The sequence below is a fragment of the Astatotilapia calliptera genome, chromosome 3 (assembly GCF_964374335.1).
Source record: "Astatotilapia calliptera chromosome 3, fAstCal68.1, whole genome shotgun sequence".
Lineage (NCBI taxonomy): Eukaryota > Metazoa > Chordata > Actinopteri > Cichliformes > Cichlidae > Astatotilapia > Astatotilapia calliptera.
The window spans coordinates 52,318,563-52,333,342 of NC_137424.1; the positions used below are offsets into that span (position 1 = coordinate 52,318,563).

The 14,780-nt window shown below is 46.8% G+C and overlaps 19 non-coding genes across 19 annotated transcripts; all 19 read right to left on the reverse strand.

Moving 5' to 3' along the window:
- Window positions 1-175: 175 nt before the first annotated feature.
- Window positions 176-257, reverse strand: trnal-aag (transfer RNA leucine (anticodon AAG)). Its single transcript has one exon. It is a non-coding gene; the product is annotated as a tRNA-Leu (tRNA).
- Window positions 258-1,298: 1,041 nt separating this feature from the next.
- trnae-uuc (transfer RNA glutamic acid (anticodon UUC)) lies at window positions 1,299-1,370 on the reverse strand. Its single transcript has one exon. It is a non-coding gene; the product is annotated as a tRNA-Glu (tRNA).
- Window positions 1,371-1,740: 370 nt separating this feature from the next.
- On the reverse strand, window positions 1,741-1,822 carry trnal-aag (transfer RNA leucine (anticodon AAG)). Its single transcript has one exon. It is a non-coding gene; the product is annotated as a tRNA-Leu (tRNA).
- A 1,041-nt stretch (window positions 1,823-2,863) lies between these two features.
- On the reverse strand, window positions 2,864-2,935 carry trnae-uuc (transfer RNA glutamic acid (anticodon UUC)). The gene has a single exon. It is a non-coding gene; the product is annotated as a tRNA-Glu (tRNA).
- A 369-nt stretch (window positions 2,936-3,304) lies between these two features.
- On the reverse strand, window positions 3,305-3,386 carry trnal-aag (transfer RNA leucine (anticodon AAG)). Its single transcript has one exon. It is a non-coding gene; the product is annotated as a tRNA-Leu (tRNA).
- Window positions 3,387-4,427: 1,041 nt separating this feature from the next.
- On the reverse strand, window positions 4,428-4,499 carry trnae-uuc (transfer RNA glutamic acid (anticodon UUC)). Its single transcript has one exon. It is a non-coding gene; the product is annotated as a tRNA-Glu (tRNA).
- Window positions 4,500-4,869: 370 nt separating this feature from the next.
- On the reverse strand, window positions 4,870-4,951 carry trnal-aag (transfer RNA leucine (anticodon AAG)). Its single transcript has one exon. It is a non-coding gene; the product is annotated as a tRNA-Leu (tRNA).
- Window positions 4,952-5,992: 1,041 nt separating this feature from the next.
- On the reverse strand, window positions 5,993-6,064 carry trnae-uuc (transfer RNA glutamic acid (anticodon UUC)). Its single transcript has one exon. It is a non-coding gene; the product is annotated as a tRNA-Glu (tRNA).
- Window positions 6,065-6,433: 369 nt separating this feature from the next.
- On the reverse strand, window positions 6,434-6,515 carry trnal-aag (transfer RNA leucine (anticodon AAG)). Its single transcript has one exon. It is a non-coding gene; the product is annotated as a tRNA-Leu (tRNA).
- A 1,041-nt stretch (window positions 6,516-7,556) lies between these two features.
- Window positions 7,557-7,628, reverse strand: trnae-uuc (transfer RNA glutamic acid (anticodon UUC)). Its single transcript has one exon. It is a non-coding gene; the product is annotated as a tRNA-Glu (tRNA).
- Window positions 7,629-7,998: 370 nt separating this feature from the next.
- On the reverse strand, window positions 7,999-8,080 carry trnal-aag (transfer RNA leucine (anticodon AAG)). Its single transcript has one exon. It is a non-coding gene; the product is annotated as a tRNA-Leu (tRNA).
- Window positions 8,081-9,121: 1,041 nt separating this feature from the next.
- Window positions 9,122-9,193, reverse strand: trnae-uuc (transfer RNA glutamic acid (anticodon UUC)). The gene has a single exon. It is a non-coding gene; the product is annotated as a tRNA-Glu (tRNA).
- Window positions 9,194-9,563: 370 nt separating this feature from the next.
- On the reverse strand, window positions 9,564-9,645 carry trnal-aag (transfer RNA leucine (anticodon AAG)). The gene has a single exon. It is a non-coding gene; the product is annotated as a tRNA-Leu (tRNA).
- A 1,041-nt stretch (window positions 9,646-10,686) lies between these two features.
- trnae-uuc (transfer RNA glutamic acid (anticodon UUC)) lies at window positions 10,687-10,758 on the reverse strand. The gene has a single exon. It is a non-coding gene; the product is annotated as a tRNA-Glu (tRNA).
- Window positions 10,759-11,128: 370 nt separating this feature from the next.
- On the reverse strand, window positions 11,129-11,210 carry trnal-aag (transfer RNA leucine (anticodon AAG)). The gene has a single exon. It is a non-coding gene; the product is annotated as a tRNA-Leu (tRNA).
- Window positions 11,211-12,251: 1,041 nt separating this feature from the next.
- On the reverse strand, window positions 12,252-12,323 carry trnae-uuc (transfer RNA glutamic acid (anticodon UUC)). The gene has a single exon. It is a non-coding gene; the product is annotated as a tRNA-Glu (tRNA).
- A 370-nt stretch (window positions 12,324-12,693) lies between these two features.
- On the reverse strand, window positions 12,694-12,775 carry trnal-aag (transfer RNA leucine (anticodon AAG)). The gene has a single exon. It is a non-coding gene; the product is annotated as a tRNA-Leu (tRNA).
- Window positions 12,776-13,816: 1,041 nt separating this feature from the next.
- Window positions 13,817-13,888, reverse strand: trnae-uuc (transfer RNA glutamic acid (anticodon UUC)). The gene has a single exon. It is a non-coding gene; the product is annotated as a tRNA-Glu (tRNA).
- Window positions 13,889-14,258: 370 nt separating this feature from the next.
- trnal-aag (transfer RNA leucine (anticodon AAG)) lies at window positions 14,259-14,340 on the reverse strand. The gene has a single exon. It is a non-coding gene; the product is annotated as a tRNA-Leu (tRNA).
- Between the last annotated feature and the right edge of the window lie 440 nt (window positions 14,341-14,780).

Consider the following 14,780-nt stretch of genomic DNA (forward strand, 5'->3'; position numbering starts at 1 on the left):
AAGTTGTTAAGACTTCAAAGCCCTCCATCAAAAGATTTACTCTTGAGCTGATTCCTGCAAGTTGGACTTGGCATACGTGTGGCAACAGAATTTAATCTCCATGCCATGGAGGACTTTCCATTTATTGGCAAGACATGAAACCCAACACCAAGGGAACTTTGCAGCTACATCTGCGTGGCAGCAGTGGGATTCGAACCCACGCCCCCGAAGAGACTGGAGCCTTAATCCAGCACCTTAGACCGCTCGGTTATGCTACCACTACAGCTAGCAGCCTCCTAGCCAAGTACTAGACGGTAAAACTTGAAAAGGCGCAGCACAAACTAGAAGCCCAGAACATTCAGCAATGCTCTTAATGTTGTAGGAAAGAAATGGTCTCCTACTTCACTGAGTGTTTTTGGACAGGATGGCATCTGCCTGCCCTGGGTAAGATCCTATTGCAGCAATGAGATTTCAACCCACACGTGTGAAGAGCCCAAAGCCTTAACCCAGGTCCTTAGACCTCACAACCTAACACCTTACAATGCGGTGGACTTGAAGCACACTTGAGTGGCATGTAGTTACAGCAGGGAAACAGCAAAGCTTGCAAAGGTGTAACACAAACTGGAACGAGTTTCTTCAACTTCATAAACAGTACCTTTGCATAATACCCAAAACTGATTAACAATGGTGATCAGTTTGTTTGCACTGATTAACAATGGGCTGTTGGCTCACTTTCATCATCATTCACATGCAAATTGCCACAACCATTGATCAATGGACAGGATTACCATTCACAGAGAGTTGGGGAATGGCTGCAATCACAGCACTGAAAGATGGTGAAACATGTACCCTTAGTCCTGCTCCCTCCGTTCAAAGATGGCCATTTGCTTTTCACATAAATGGCCTCCTTGACTCCCCGCTCACACTATCCTACCTCCCCGCCCAGAATGTGTACATCCTCATCAGTAGAAGAGCGGCCACTGAACTGTAGGTCTAAACAGACTGCTGAGAACTGGCCTGACCAGCTAGCTGTTTTGTGTCGTGACATGCGCTTAGCCAGGTTTTGGCTGGTTTTCCTGTTTCCTTCATGGCAATCCTAAGGGGAAGAGGGAAAAGTCTGTATTCTGCTCCTGCTTGGAGAGTATTGACTGGAGGTTGCAAATGGGTATGCAGTGCTGCACTAAGAAGCTCCTTGTGATTGCTTTGTTCACTAGAACATTGTCAAAAGGCAACAGGTACCTGCCAATAACCATCCCCATTTATCCCAGTAGAGGAATAACACACGGTACACCTTGGCTTAGGGAAACATTAAAGACATGTTCCCATACCGGGAGTTGAACCCGGGCCGCCTGGGTGAAAACCAGGAATCCTAACCGCTAGACCACATGGGAGTGAGGTGCTTGCACACCACTGTCGTGAAATCAAGGACACTTTTGTAACTCTGCAGTCATGGTGAGTGCAACACAGCACCACCTTAACCACTCCCCCACTGGCTGCAGGTTCTGGTTAAAAGCAGTAACTAGTCAGGGATGACACCATGAGTGAAAACCAACAAATTAACTTGAAAACTGGTGGGAAAATTCTGCAAGTTGTTAAGACTTCAAAGCCCTCCATCAAAAGATTTACTCTTGAGCTGATTCCTGCAAGTTGGACTTGGCATACGTGTGGCAACAGAATTTAATCTCCATGCCATGTAGGACTTTCCATTTATTGGCAAGACATGAAACCCAACACCAAGGGAACTTTGCAGCTACATCTGCGTGGCAGCAGTGGGATTCGAACCCACGCCCCCGAAGAGACTGGAGCCTTAATCCAGCACCTTAGACCGCTCGGTCATGCTACCACTACAACTAGCAGCCTCCTAGCCAAGTACTAGACGGTAAAACTTGAAAAGGTGCAGCACAAACTAGAAGCCCAGAACATTCAGCAGTGCTCTTAATGTTGTAGGAAAGAAATGGTCTCCTACTTCACTGAGTGTTTTTGGACAGGATGGCATCTGCCTGCCCTGGGTAAGATCCTATTGCAGCAATGAGATTTCAACCCACACGTGTGAAGAGCCCAAAGCCTTAACCCAGGTCCTTAGACCTCACAACCTAACACCTTACAATGCGGTGGACTTGAAGCACACTTGAGTGGCATGTAGTTACAGCAGGGAAACAGCAAAGCTTGCAAAGGTGTAACACAAACTGGAACGAGTTTCTTCAACTTCATAAACAGTACCTTTGCATAATACCCAAAACTGATTAACAATGGTGATCAGTTTGTTTGCACTGATTAACAATGGGCTGTTGGCTCACTTTCATCATCATTCACATGCAAATTGCCACAACCATTGATCAATGGACAGGATTACCATTCACAGAGAGTTGGGGAATGGCTGCAATCACAGCACTGAAAGATGGTGAAACATGTACCCTTAGTCCTGCTCCCTCCGTTCAAAGATGGCCATTTGCTTTTCACATAAATGGCCTCCTTGACTCCCCGCTCACACTATCCTACCTCCCCGCCCAGAATGTGTACATCCTCATCAGTAGAAGAGCGGCCACTGAACTGTAGGTCTAAACAGACTGCTGAGAACTGGCCTGACCAGCTAGCTGTTTTGTGTCGTGACATGCGCTTAGCCAGGTTTTGGCTGGTTTTCCTGTTTCCTTCATGGCAATCCTAAGGGGAAGAGGGAAAAGTCTGTATTCTGCTCCTGCTTGGAGAGTATTGACTGGAGGTTGCAAATGGGTATGCAGTGCTGCACTAAGAAGCTCCTTGTGATTGCTTTGTTCACTAGCACATTGTCAAAAGGCAACAGGTACCTGCCAATCACCATCCCCATTTATCCCAGTAGAGGAATAACACACGGTACACCTTGGCTTAGGGAAACATTAAAGACATGTTCCCATACCGGGAGTTGAACCCGGGCCGCCTGGGTGAAAACCAGGAATCCTAACCGCTAGACCACATGGGAGTGAGGTGCTTGCACACCACTGTAGTGAAATCAAGGACACTTTTGTAACTCTGCAGTCATGGTGAGTGCAACACAGCACCACCTTAACCACTCCCCCACTGGCTGCAGGTTCTGGTTAAAAGCAGTAACTAGTCAGGGATGACACCATGAGTGAAAACCAACAAATTAACTTGAAACTGGTGGGAAAATTCTGCAAGTTGTTAAGACTTCAAAGCCCTCCATCAAAAGATTTACTCTTGAGCTGATTCCTGCAAGTTGGACTTGGCATACGTGTGGCAACAGAATTTAATCTCCATGCCATGTAGGACTTTCCATTTATTGGCAAGACATGAAACCCAACACCAAGGGAACTTTGCAGTTACATCTGCGTGGCAGCAGTGGGATTCGAACCCACGCCCCCGAAGAGACTGGAGCCTTAATCCAGCACCTTAGACCGCTCGGTCATGCTACCACTACAACTAGCAGCCTCCTAGCCAAGTACTAGACGGTAAAACTTGAAAAGGTGCAGCACAAACTAGAAGCCCAGAACATTCAGCAATGCTCTTAATGTTGTAGGAAAGAAATGGTCTCCTACTTCACTGAGTGTTTTTGGACAGGATGGCATCTGCCTGCCCTGGGTAAGATCCTATTGCAGCAATGAGATTTCAACCCACACGTGTGAAGAGCCCAAAGCCTTAACCCAGGTCCTTAGACCTCACAACCTAACACCTTACAATGCGGTGGACTTGAAGCACACTTGAGTGGCATGTAGTTACAGCAGGGAAACAGCAAAGCTTGCAAAGGTGTAACACAAACTGGAACGAGTTTCTTCAACTTCATAAACAGTACCTTTGCATAATACCCAAAACTGATTAACAATGGTGATCAGTTTGTTTGCACTGATTAACAATGGGCTGTTGGCTCACTTTCATCATCATTCACATGCAAATTGCCACAACCATTGATCAATGGACAGGATTACCATTCACAGAGAGTTGGGGAATGGCTGCAATCACAGCACTGAAAGATGGTGAAACATGTACCCTTAGTCCTGCTCCCTCCGTTCAAAGATGGCCATTTGCTTTTCACATAAATGGCCTCCTTGACTCCCCGCTCACACTATCCTACCTCCCCGCCCAGAATGTGTACATCCTCATCAGTAGAAGAGCGGCCACTGAACTGTAGGTCTAAACAGACTGCTGAGAACTGGCCTGACCAGCTAGCTGTTTTGTGTCGTGACATGCGCTTAGCCAGGTTTTGGCTGGTTTTCCTGTTTCCTTCATGGCAATCCTAAGGGGAAGAGGGAAAAGTCTGTATTCTGCTCCTGCTTGGAGAGTATTGACTGGAGGTTGCAAATGGGTATGCAGTGCTGCACTAAGAAGCTCCTTGTGATTGCTTTGTTCACTAGAACATTGTCAAAAGGCAACAGGTACCTGCCAATAACCATCCCCATTTATCCCAGTAGAGGAATAACACACGGTACACCTTGGCTTAGGGAAACATTAAAGACATGTTCCCATACCGGGAGTTGAACCCGGGCCGCCTGGGTGAAAACCAGGAATCCTAACCGCTAGACCACATGGGAGTGAGGTGCTTGCACACCACTGTCGTGAAATCAAGGACACTTTTGTAACTCTGCAGTCATGGTGAGTGCAACACAGCACCACCTTAACCACTCCCCCACTGGCTGCAGGTTCTGGTTAAAAGCAGTAACTAGTCAGGGATGACACCATGAGTGAAAACCAACAAATTAACTTGAAAACTGGTGGGAAAATTCTGCAAGTTGTTAAGACTTCAAAGCCCTCCATCAAAAGATTTACTCTTGAGCTGATTCCTGCAAGTTGGACTTGGCATACGTGTGGCAACAGAATTTAATCTCCATGCCATGTAGGACTTTCCATTTATTGGCAAGACATGAAACCCAACACCAAGGGAACTTTGCAGCTACATCTGCGTGGCAGCAGTGGGATTCGAACCCACGCCCCCGAAGAGACTGGAGCCTTAATCCAGCACCTTAGACCGCTCGGTCATGCTACCACTACAACTAGCAGCCTCCTAGCCAAGTACTAGACGGTAAAACTTGAAAAGGTGCAGCACAAACTAGAAGCCCAGAACATTCAGCAATGCTCTTAATGTTGTAGGAAAGAAATGGTCTCCTACTTCACTGAGTGTTTTTGGACAGGATGGCATCTGCCTGCCCTGGGTAAGATCCTATTGCAGCAATGAGATTTCAACCCACACGTGTGAAGAGCCCAAAGCCTTAACCCAGGTCCTTAGACCTCACAACCTAACACCTTACAATGCGGTGGACTTGAAGCACACTTGAGTGGCATGTAGTTACAGCAGGGAAACAGCAAAGCTTGCAAAGGTGTAACACAAACTGGAACGAGTTTCTTCAACTTCATAAACAGTACCTTTGCATAATACCCAAAACTGATTAACAATGGTGATCAGTTTGTTTGCACTGATTAACAATGGGCTGTTGGCTCACTTTCATCATCATTCACATGCAAATTGCCACAACCATTGATCAATGGACAGGATTACCATTCACAGAGAGTTGGGGAATGGCTGCAATCACAGCACTGAAAGATGGTGAAACATGTACCCTTAGTCCTGCTCCCTCCGTTCAAAGATGGCCATTTGCTTTTCACATAAATGGCCTCCTTGACTCCCCGCTCACACTATCCTACCTCCCCGCCCAGAATGTGTACATCCTCATCAGTAGAAGAGCGGCCACTGAACTGTAGGTCTAAACAGACTGCTGAGAACTGGCCTGACCAGCTAGCTGTTTTGTGTCGTGACATGCGCTTAGCCAGGTTTTGGCTGGTTTTCCTGTTTCCTTCATGGCAATCCTAAGGGGAAGAGGGAAAAGTCTGTATTCTGCTCCTGCTTGGAGAGTATTGACTGGAGGTTGCAAATGGGTATGCAGTGCTGCACTAAGAAGCTCCTTGTGATTGCTTTGTTCACTAGCACATTGTCAAAAGGCAACAGGTACCTGCCAATCACCATCCCCATTTATCCCAGTAGAGGAATAACACACGGTACACCTTGGCTTAGGGAAACATTAAAGACATGTTCCCATACCGGGAGTTGAACCCGGGCCGCCTGGGTGAAAACCAGGAATCCTAACCGCTAGACCACATGGGAGTGAGGTGCTTGCACACCACTGTAGTGAAATCAAGGACACTTTTGTAACTCTGCAGTCATGGTGAGTGCAACACAGCACCACCTTAACCACTCCCCCACTGGCTGCAGGTTCTGGTTAAAAGCAGTAACTAGTCAGGGATGACACCATGAGTGAAAACCAACAAATTAACTTGAAACTGGTGGGAAAATTCTGCAAGTTGTTAAGACTTCAAAGCCCTCCATCAAAAGATTTACTCTTGAGCTGATTCCTGCAAGTTGGACTTGGCATACGTGTGGCAACAGAATTTAATCTCCATGCCATGTAGGACTTTCCATTTATTGGCAAGACATGAAACCCAACACCAAGGGAACTTTGCAGTTACATCTGCGTGGCAGCAGTGGGATTCGAACCCACGCCCCCGAAGAGACTGGAGCCTTAATCCAGCACCTTAGACCGCTCGGTCATGCTACCACTACAACTAGCAGCCTCCTAGCCAAGTACTAGACGGTAAAACTTGAAAAGGTGCAGCACAAACTAGAAGCCCAGAACATTCAGCAATGCTCTTAATGTTGTAGGAAAGAAATGGTCTCCTACTTCACTGAGTGTTTTTGGACAGGATGGCATCTGCCTGCCCTGGGTAAGATCCTATTGCAGCAATGAGATTTCAACCCACACGTGTGAAGAGCCCAAAGCCTTAACCCAGGTCCTTAGACCTCACAACCTAACACCTTACAATGCGGTGGACTTGAAGCACACTTGAGTGGCATGTAGTTACAGCAGGGAAACAGCAAAGCTTGCAAAGGTGTAACACAAACTGGAACGAGTTTCTTCAACTTCATAAACAGTACCTTTGCATAATACCCAAAACTGATTAACAATGGTGATCAGTTTGTTTGCACTGATTAACAATGGGCTGTTGGCTCACTTTCATCATCATTCACATGCAAATTGCCACAACCATTGATCAATGGACAGGATTACCATTCACAGAGAGTTGGGGAATGGCTGCAATCACAGCACTGAAAGATGGTGAAACATGTACCCTTAGTCCTGCTCCCTCCGTTCAAAGATGGCCATTTGCTTTTCACATAAATGGCCTCCTTGACTCCCCGCTCACACTATCCTACCTCCCCGCCCAGAATGTGTACATCCTCATCAGTAGAAGAGCGGCCACTGAACTGTAGGTCTAAACAGACTGCTGAGAACTGGCCTGACCAGCTAGCTGTTTTGTGTCGTGACATGCGCTTAGCCAGGTTTTGGCTGGTTTTCCTGTTTCCTTCATGGCAATCCTAAGGGGAAGAGGGAAAAGTCTGTATTCTGCTCCTGCTTGGAGAGTATTGACTGGAGGTTGCAAATGGGTATGCAGTGCTGCACTAAGAAGCTCCTTGTGATTGCTTTGTTCACTAGCACATTGTCAAAAGGCAACAGGTACCTGCCAATCACCATCCCCATTTATCCCAGTAGAGGAATAACACACAGTACACCTTGGCTTAGGGAAACATTAAAGACATGTTCCCATACCGGGAGTTGAACCCGGGCCGCCTGGGTGAAAACCAGGAATCCTAACCGCTAGACCACATGGGAGTGAGGTGCTTGCACACCACTGTCGTGAAATCAAGGACACTTTTGTAACTCTGCAGTCATGGTGAGTGCAACACAGCACCACCTTAACCACTCCCCCACTGGCTGCAGGTTCTGGTTAAAAGCAGTAACTAGTCAGGGATGACACCATGAGTGAAAACCAACAAATTAACTTGAAAACTGGTGGGAAAATTCTGCAAGTTGTTAAGACTTCAAAGCCCTCCATCAAAAGATTTACTCTTGAGCTGATTCCTGCAAGTTGGACTTGGCATACGTGTGGCAACAGAATTTAATCTCCATGCCATGTAGGACTTTCCATTTATTGGCAAGACATGAAACCCAACACCAAGGGAACTTTGCAGTTACATCTGCGTGGCAGCAGTGGGATTCGAACCCACGCCCCCGAAGAGACTGGAGCCTTAATCCAGCACCTTAGACCGCTCGGTCATGCTACCACTACAACTAGCAGCCTCCTAGCCAAGTACTAGACGGTAAAACTTGAAAAGGTGCAGCACAAACTAGAAGCCCAGAACATTCAGCAATGCTCTTAATGTTGTAGGAAAGAAATGGTCTCCTACTTCACTGAGTGTTTTTGGACAGGATGGCATCTGCCTGCCCTGGGTAAGATCCTATTGCAGCAATGAGATTTCAACCCACACGTGTGAAGAGCCCAAAGCCTTAACCCAGGTCCTTAGACCTCACAACCTAACACCTTACAATGCGGTGGACTTGAAGCACACTTGAGTGGCATGTAGTTACAGCAGGGAAACAGCAAAGCTTGCAAAGGTGTAACACAAACTGGAACGAGTTTCTTCAACTTCATAAACAGTACCTTTGCATAATACCCAAAACTGATTAACAATGGTGATCAGTTTGTTTGCACTGATTAACAATGGGCTGTTGGCTCACTTTCATCATCATTCACATGCAAATTGCCACAACCATTGATCAATGGACAGGATTACCATTCACAGAGAGTTGGGGAATGGCTGCAATCACAGCACTGAAAGATGGTGAAACATGTACCCTTAGTCCTGCTCCCTCCGTTCAAAGATGGCCATTTGCTTTTCACATAAATGGCCTCCTTGACTCCCCGCTCACACTATCCTACCTCCCCGCCCAGAATGTGTACATCCTCATCAGTAGAAGAGCGGCCACTGAACTGTAGGTCTAAACAGACTGCTGAGAACTGGCCTGACCAGCTAGCTGTTTTGTGTCGTGACATGCGCTTAGCCAGGTTTTGGCTGGTTTTCCTGTTTCCTTCATGGCAATCCTAAGGGGAAGAGGGAAAAGTCTGTATTCTGCTCCTGCTTGGAGAGTATTGACTGGAGGTTGCAAATGGGTATGCAGTGCTGCACTAAGAAGCTCCTTGTGATTGCTTTGTTCACTAGCACATTGTCAAAAGGCAACAGGTACCTGCCAATCACCATCCCCATTTATCCCAGTAGAGGAATAACACACAGTACACCTTGGCTTAGGGAAACATTAAAGACATGTTCCCATACCGGGAGTTGAACCCGGGCCGCCTGGGTGAAAACCAGGAATCCTAACCGCTAGACCACATGGGAGTGAGGTGCTTGCACACCACTGTCGTGAAATCAAGGACACTTTTGTAACTCTGCAGTCATGGTGAGTGCAACACAGCACCACCTTAACCACTCCCCCACTGGCTGCAGGTTCTGGTTAAAAGCAGTAACTAGTCAGGGATGACACCATGAGTGAAAACCAACAAATTAACTTGAAAACTGGTGGGAAAATTCTGCAAGTTGTTAAGACTTCAAAGCCCTCCATCAAAAGATTTACTCTTGAGCTGATTCCTGCAAGTTGGACTTGGCATACGTGTGGCAACAGAATTTAATCTCCATGCCATGTAGGACTTTCCATTTATTGGCAAGACATGAAACCCAACACCAAGGGAACTTTGCAGTTACATCTGCGTGGCAGCAGTGGGATTCGAACCCACGCCCCCGAAGAGACTGGAGCCTTAATCCAGCACCTTAGACCGCTCGGTCATGCTACCACTACAACTAGCAGCCTCCTAGCCAAGTACTAGACGGTAAAACTTGAAAAGGTGCAGCACAAACTAGAAGCCCAGAACATTCAGCAATGCTCTTAATGTTGTAGGAAAGAAATGGTCTCCTACTTCACTGAGTGTTTTTGGACAGGATGGCATCTGCCTGCCCTGGGTAAGATCCTATTGCAGCAATGAGATTTCAACCCACACGTGTGAAGAGCCCAAAGCCTTAACCCAGGTCCTTAGACCTCACAACCTAACACCTTACAATGCGGTGGACTTGAAGCACACTTGAGTGGCATGTAGTTACAGCAGGGAAACAGCAAAGCTTGCAAAGGTGTAACACAAACTGGAACGAGTTTCTTCAACTTCATAAACAGTACCTTTGCATAATACCCAAAACTGATTAACAATGGTGATCAGTTTGTTTGCACTGATTAACAATGGGCTGTTGGCTCACTTTCATCATCATTCACATGCAAATTGCCACAACCATTGATCAATGGACAGGATTACCATTCACAGAGAGTTGAGGAATGGCTGCAATCACAGCACTGAAAGATGGTGAAACATGTACCCTTAGTCCTGCTCCCTCCGTTCAAAGATGGCCATTTGCTTTTCACATAAATGGCCTCCTTGACTCCCCGCTCACACTATCCTACCTCCCCGCCCAGAATGTGTACATCCTCATCAGTAGAAGAGCGGCCACTGAACTGTAGGTCTAAACAGACTGCTGAGAACTGGCCTGACCAGCTAGCTGTTTTGTGTCGTGACATGCGCTTAGCCAAGTTTTGGCTGGTTTTCCTGTTTCCTTCATGGCAATCCTAAGGGGAAGAGGGAAAAGTCTGTATTCTGCTCCTGCTTGGAGAGTATTGACTGGAGGTTGCAAATGGGTATGCAGTGCTGCACTAAGAAGCTCCTTGTGATTGCTTTGTTCACTAGAACATTGTCAAAAGGCAACAGGTACCTGCCAATAACCATCCCCATTTATCCCAGTAGAGGAATAACACACGGTACACCTTGGCTTAGGGAAACATTAAAGACATGTTCCCATACCGGGAGTTGAACCCGGGCCGCCTGGGTGAAAACCAGGAATCCTAACCGCTAGACCACATGGGAGTGAGGTGCTTGCACACCACTGTAGTGAAATCAAGGACACTTTTGTAACTCTGCAGTCATGGTGAGTGCAACACAGCACCACCTTAACCACTCCCCCACTGGCTGCAGGTTCTGGTTAAAAGCAGTAACTAGTCAGGGATGACACCATGAGTGAAAACCAACAAATTAACTTGAAAACTGGTGGGAAAATTCTGCAAGTTGTTAAGACTTCAAAGCCCTCCATCAAAAGATTTACTCTTGAGCTGATTCCTGCAAGTTGGACTTGGCATACGTGTGGCAACAGAATTTAATCTCCATGCCATGGAGGACTTTCCATTTATTGGCAAGACATGAAACCCAACACCAAGGGAACTTTGCAGCTACATCTGCGTGGCAGCAGTGGGATTCGAACCCACGCCCCCGAAGAGACTGGAGCCTTAATCCAGCACCTTAGACCGCTCGGTTATGCTACCACTACAGCTAGCAGCCTCCTAGCCAAGTACTAGACGGTAAAACTTGAAAAGGCGCAGCACAAACTAGAAGCCCAGAACATTCAGCAATGCTCTTAATGTTGTAGGAAAGAAATGGTCTCCTACTTCACTGAGTGTTTTTGGACAGGATGGCATCTGCCTGCCCTGGGTAAGATCCTATTGCAGCAATGAGATTTCAACCCACACGTGTGAAGAGCCCAAAGCCTTAACCCAGGTCCTTAGACCTCACAACCTAACACCTTACAATGCGGTGGACTTGAAGCACACTTGAGTGGCATGTAGTTACAGCAGGGAAACAGCAAAGCTTGCAAAGGTGTAACACAAACTGGAACGAGTTTCTTCAACTTCATAAACAGTACCTTTGCATAATACCCAAAACTGATTAACAATGGTGATCAGTTTGTTTGCACTGATTAACAATGGGCTGTTGGCTCACTTTCATCATCATTCACATGCAAATTGCCACAACCATTGATCAATGGACAGGATTACCATTCACAGAGAGTTGGGGAATGGCTGCAATCACAGCACTGAAAGATGGTGAAACATGTACCCTTAGTCCTGCTCCCTCCGTTCAAAGATGGCCATTTGCTTTTCACATAAATGGCCTCCTTGACTCCCCGCTCACACTATCCTACCTCCCCGCCCAGAATGTGTACATCCTCATCAGTAGAAGAGCGGCCACTGAACTGTAGGTCTAAACAGACTGCTGAGAACTGGCCTGACCAGCTAGCTGTTTTGTGTCGTGACATGCGCTTAGCCAGGTTTTGGCTGGTTTTCCTGTTTCCTTCATGGCAATCCTAAGGGGAAGAGGGAAAAGTCTGTATTCTGCTCCTGCTTGGAGAGTATTGACTGGAGGTTGCAAATGGGTATGCAGTGCTGCACTAAGAAGCTCCTTGTGATTGCTTTGTTCACTAGAACATTGTCAAAAGGCAACAGGTACCTGCCAATAACCATCCCCATTTATCCCAGTAGAGGAATAACACACGGTACACCTTGGCTTAGGGAAACATTAAAGACATGTTCCCATACCGGGAGTTGAACCCGGGCCGCCTGGGTGAAAACCAGGAATCCTAACCGCTAGACCACATGGGAGTGAGGTGCTTGCACACCACTGTCGTGAAATCAAGGACACTTTTGTAACTCTGCAGTCATGGTGAGTGCAACACAGCACCACCTTAACCACTCCCCCACTGGCTGCAGGTTCTGGTTAAAAGCAGTAACTAGTCAGGGATGACACCATGAGTGAAAACCAACAAATTAACTTGAAAACTGGTGGGAAAATTCTGCAAGTTGTTAAGACTTCAAAGCCCTCCATCAAAAGATTTACTCTTGAGCTGATTCCTGCAAGTTGGACTTGGCATACGTGTGGCAACAGAATTTAATCTCCATGCCATGTAGGACTTTCCATTTATTGGCAAGACATGAAACCCAACACCAAGGGAACTTTGCAGCTACATCTGCGTGGCAGCAGTGGGATTCGAACCCACGCCCCCGAAGAGACTGGAGCCTTAATCCAGCACCTTAGACCGCTCGGTCATGCTACCACTACAACTAGCAGCCTCCTAGCCAAGTACTAGACGGTAAAACTTGAAAAGGTGCAGCACAAACTAGAAGCCCAGAACATTCAGCAGTGCTCTTAATGTTGTAGGAAAGAAATGGTCTCCTACTTCACTGAGTGTTTTTGGACAGGATGGCATCTGCCTGCCCTGGGTAAGATCCTATTGCAGCAATGAGATTTCAACCCACACGTGTGAAGAGCCCAAAGCCTTAACCCAGGTCCTTAGACCTCACAACCTAACACCTTACAATGCGGTGGACTTGAAGCACACTTGAGTGGCATGTAGTTACAGCAGGGAAACAGCAAAGCTTGCAAAGGTGTAACACAAACTGGAACGAGTTTCTTCAACTTCATAAACAGTACCTTTGCATAATACCCAAAACTGATTAACAATGGTGATCAGTTTGTTTGCACTGATTAACAATGGGCTGTTGGCTCACTTTCATCATCATTCACATGCAAATTGCCACAACCATTGATCAATGGACAGGATTACCATTCACAGAGAGTTGGGGAATGGCTGCAATCACAGCACTGAAAGATGGTGAAACATGTACCCTTAGTCCTGCTCCCTCCGTTCAAAGATGGCCATTTGCTTTTCACATAAATGGCCTCCTTGACTCCCCGCTCACACTATCCTACCTCCCCGCCCAGAATGTGTACATCCTCATCAGTAGAAGAGCGGCCACTGAACTGTAGGTCTAAACAGACTGCTGAGAACTGGCCTGACCAGCTAGCTGTTTTGTGTCGTGACATGCGCTTAGCCAGGTTTTGGCTGGTTTTCCTGTTTCCTTCATGGCAATCCTAAGGGGAAGAGGGAAAAGTCTGTATTCTGCTCCTGCTTGGAGAGTATTGACTGGAGGTTGCAAATGGGTATGCAGTGCTGCACTAAGAAGCTCCTTGTGATTGCTTTGTTCACTAGAACATTGTCAAAAGGCAACAGGTACCTGCCAATAACCATCCCCATTTATCCCAGTAGAGGAATAACACACGGTACACCTTGGCTTAGGGAAACATTAAAGACATGTTCCCATACCGGGAGTTGAACCCGGGCCGCCTGGGTGAAAACCAGGAATCCTAACCGCTAGACCACATGGGAGTGAGGTGCTTGCACACCACTGTAGTGAAATCAAGGACACTTTTGTAACTCTGCAGTCATGGTGAGTGCAACACAGCACCACCTTAACCACTCCCCCACTGGCTGCAGGTTCTGGTTAAAAGCAGTAACTAGTCAGGGATGACACCATGAGTGAAAACCAACAAATTAACTTGAAAACTGGTGGGAAAATTCTGCAAGTTGTTAAGACTTCAAAGCCCTCCATCAAAAGATTTACTCTTGAGCTGATTCCTGCAAGTTGGACTTGGCATACGTGTGGCAACAGAATTTAATCTCCATGCCATGGAGGACTTTCCATTTATTGGCAAGACATGAAACCCAACACCAAGGGAACTTTGCAGCTACATCTGCGTGGCAGCAGTGGGATTCGAACCCACGCCCCCGAAGAGACTGGAGCCTTAATCCAGCACCTTAGACCGCTCGGTCATGCTACCACTACAACTAGCAGCCTCCTAGCCAAGTACTAGACGGTAAAACTTGAAAAGGTGCAGCACAAACTAGAAGCCCAGAACATTCAGCAGTGCTCTTAATGTTGTAGGAAAGAAATGGTCTCCTACTTCACTGAGTGTTTTTGGACAGGATGGCATCTGCCTGCCCTGGGTAAGATCCTATTGCAGCAATGAGATTTCAACCCACACGTGTGAAGAGCCCAAAGCCTTAACCCAGGTCCTTAGACCTCACAACCTAACACCTTACAATGCGGTGGACTTGAAGCACACTTGAGTGGCATGTAGTTACAGCAGGGAAACAGCAAAGCTTGCAAAGGTGTAACACAAACTGGAACGAGTTTCTTCAACTTCATAAACAGTACCTTTGCATAATACCCAAAACTGATTAACAATGGTGATCAGTTTGTTTGCACTGATTAACAATG